General features: G+C 34.6%; 1 pseudogene; it reads right to left on the bottom strand.

Moving 5' to 3' along the window:
• Window positions 1-2082: 2082 nt before the first annotated feature.
• Window positions 2083-3013, bottom strand: LOC148881075 (GDSL esterase/lipase At2g31550-like; annotated as a pseudogene).
• Window positions 3014-3722: the final 709 nt, after the last annotated feature.

The raw sequence follows: 3722 nt of genomic DNA, 5'->3' as shown, positions 1-3722 counted from the left end.
TTGTCCCTCTCTCATTTTGACATCTCAACATGCCTGGCCCATCCATCTTTCCTTTTGGATATCCCTTCCTAAAACTATTCCTAAAATGACTCTCTACCAAAATCTAATCTAACCTAGCCAAGTGGCACCACTATCCCCCACTTTCTCCTAAATTATCTATAAGTCTTATCTATCTATCCCCTTTGCTAGCCAAGTGGCCAACCCCTCAATTTCCAAATTCCCCTTTGCTAATTTTTTTTTTGTTTTTTTATTTTTAATTCTACGTAATTCCATCTAAGTAAGCATGTAGCTCACGTTTTGGGAGATTTTCCTAGCCTAATGAACTCTCTCCACTCAACTTTGAATGAAGCACGATTCTAGGTCATGTTATACTAGAATACCTTCTAGGTTATATTTTTTTCTGCAACTTGATGAACTATTTCCTTCCTACCAACCCTTATTCTTCACCTTTAGAGAAGCTCGAAGTTTGAGAATCCCACATAAACAAAGACGATGCAATAGCTTGAGAATCCCACCCCAGTGGTTTTGCTCTGTTTTCTTCCATTCTATTAGAAGTTTTTGGAACGGTTCGAGAGCTAGATAAAGCAAGTATCATCAATTCTTTGACATCACTTTCCTTCTATCAATGCTCCATCCTTTATTTTCCTAACCATAGATTCATACTTGACTACACCAAAATAGGGGTGAGACTGCTATGGTTGTTTTTGTTGTTCATTATATTCCAACGGTAGTTTTACTTTGTTTATGACACTATGAGCACTAGATCAAACAAACTTTTTAAAGGTATGCTATTAGTTTTCTGGCATTCATTTACTTTTGTCAGTGCTCCCTATTTTGCTAACTGTACTTGTACTTGAACATGCCAAAATAAGGGGTTATGCCAACACGATTGGCTTCATTCGGGTTATGAAGACAATTATTTTGTGTCGGATTCTAAATAGTCTGACTCAAATCCGATCCATAACCATATAAATAAACCATTTTAATAACAAACCAGTCCAGTTTCATCCTTTTGAATCGGTCCAAATCAACATAACTATTAATAATCGGTTCGGTTTTGTCTTTTAACTAATAACTATTAATAACCAATTATAAATGTTAATTTCTCAAAATAATTAACGATATTTAAAACTAGTCCAAACCAGACACATTAATAAATTATAATAATTGCGTTAATTAATAAATAATCATTACTTATTAATTCAAGCTATTAATAACCAATCACTACTATTAATTCCTTAAGATATATAATGATATTTAATTTATTAGTAAATTACTTGACACATCGGTTTCATTCATTTTTATATAAATTAATCATTAAGAATCATTTATAATTATTGACTAACATCAAATTATGAAAATCATAAATACTATCCAAAAATGATTTCTAACAATTTCAAATAATTATTGAATATCGAATGTTATTTTTTAGTTATTTGATAAAATTAATTTGCACTAATTAAATAATTATAATGTTTTTATTTACGTTTTATATTTTATATTTATTTGATTTAATGTTTTCAATAATTATCATCATCATCATCATCATCATCATCATCATTATTATTTTATTATTTTATTATTATTATTATTATTATTATTATTATTATTATTATTATTATTATTGTTATTGTTTTTGTTGTTTTGATATTTCTTTAAGTTTTAGTTACTTTAATATTTTCAATAATGTAGTAACTATAACTTTCAGTAATTAATATTTTTAATATATTTTAATATTACTAGAAATATTAGAAAATTTTGATTATTTGGAGCTTCAAAGTTTCAAAAAAATAATTATAATAGATTTATAATATTCATATTAATAATAATTTTATATTTCACAAAATTAATAACGAACCAAAAATTTTGGTTTTGGTTATTTCAGTTTTCTTGTAATTCGGTTTTGCTTCGGTTTTCATCTTTTTATTTCATTTTTAAATTTTCAGTTTATTCAGTTTGGTTTTTAACTAAATAAACTGAATGCTCACCCCTAGGCAGAAGAAGGTTTAGAGAGGGAGCATGAGGGATTAGTTTCAACGGATTCATCGAAACAAAGATGGGTTTCCCAGGATGAAGAAAATTTTAATGTAAACTTTTGGTGATCATGTCTAGCAATGGATTGTAGATGTCGACATACGCGAATCGGGAACCAGGGTGCGTAGCATGCAACCACAACACAAGAGCCTGGAGCTTGGAGCTTGGCATTATACACTTGGGAGTCCTGATTTTCTTTAGCATTACAAGTCCTTTGTAGTATATGGCCCCCCGGCATTGGTAGTATGCTTTCCGCCATCAGTTGCTTCAACAAACACCCAATCGGTGGTAGCCCTAATATTGAGAACCTTCATGCTCCCATGTTGTAAAGTCTCTGCATTAACACAACTTAAGTAGTTCATCTCATACGTCGTTGAAGGATCAACATGATGAAAATGTTGAGATAGAGGAATAGAGATCGAATGTATCTTGTTACTTACCATAACGAAGGACTCCAAGTTTTGGAGTAGAAAATCATGGTATGCTGCAAGCGAGAACTAACCCCTCCTCGTTGGTAGATCGTAGAAGTTAAATATCATGTCATTAGTTTCGACACCAATAGCAAACAAAATGTCTTCCACTATGCGACTGGCAACCTCCCTCCCGACGGTACTTTACATCCGAACCAAGCATTGCTTGAAGTAGTGCAACTAGGTTGACATGTGAGCCACATTGGAGATGGTCGTTGTCAAGTCGTCTATCCTTATGCCAGCTGATGGGATGAGGGTTTGCCTCCACGGATGAGTTTGGATTCCAAAAAGGATGAGAATGGTGAGTAGAGGCTAATCAGGACCGGCCCCCGGATTGACTCCTCTAGCTTCAATAATCTCGCCACCGCCGAGTGGATATCCTTATCCCTCATTCTCTCTTTCCCATTCTCTCTCTATCTCTCTCACTTCCCATGTTCCTCCACCACGGCTACAACTTGCAACAGCGAATCCTCAAATATTGGAAAATCTAGCATAACAGTCTGGTTCATGGGCGGTGATTTTTACCTGACTTACAAAAGAGGAAGAAGGTTAATATTGGGTTTTTAAAAAAAATTATACGTCATGTGGTGTCACGTGTGTACGGATTTTGTTGAAACATTAACGGATGCTAACGGTAGGGGTAGAGTTAGTCAATTGTAGCGATGGCAATTAGGCGGGTTGAGTTGGGTTTGGTTTGGGTTGAGCTTCAACCTAATCCATCTAACCCGCCAACCCATTAATGACCCAGTTATATAAAATTACATGGGTTAGGTTCAACCCAAACTTGCTTTAACCCAATCCAACCCGCCCAAGCCCATTGATATTATATTTATGGACTTGAAAAACAAACTAACTCTCTCTTAACAAATAAGTTGGTCATAGCTTGGTGGTAATTGTAGTTACTATTTACACAAGTGGTGAAGGTTCAAATTACATTACATGTATGTTATTTTTACACAAGCGGCAAAGCCATTGGTTAGACCAACTTGAACTATCTAATTGGATTATTTTCAAGCTAATCACATCAAGGGTGGTTGAACCATTTAGATCTGGATCAGTCTGGTCGAACCGGACTGATTCACTTAATGGTGGATTGACTTGGACCGGACCACATCAGGTTTGTGCACGGGTTTGGGAGTGAACCGACTGACCCGAAGTAGGTCAACATAAGTAAATCGGGTTGGCCTGGATTCGGGTAAGGTTTGTGGCTATTGGCTG

Source organism: Nelumbo lutea, chromosome 1 (assembly GCF_056320005.1).
Source record: "Nelumbo lutea isolate HS-2025 chromosome 1, American lotus-T2T, whole genome shotgun sequence".
NCBI classification, from domain to species: domain Eukaryota; kingdom Viridiplantae; phylum Streptophyta; class Magnoliopsida; order Proteales; family Nelumbonaceae; genus Nelumbo; species Nelumbo lutea.
This window is presented reverse-complemented; position numbering and strand designations above follow the sequence as displayed.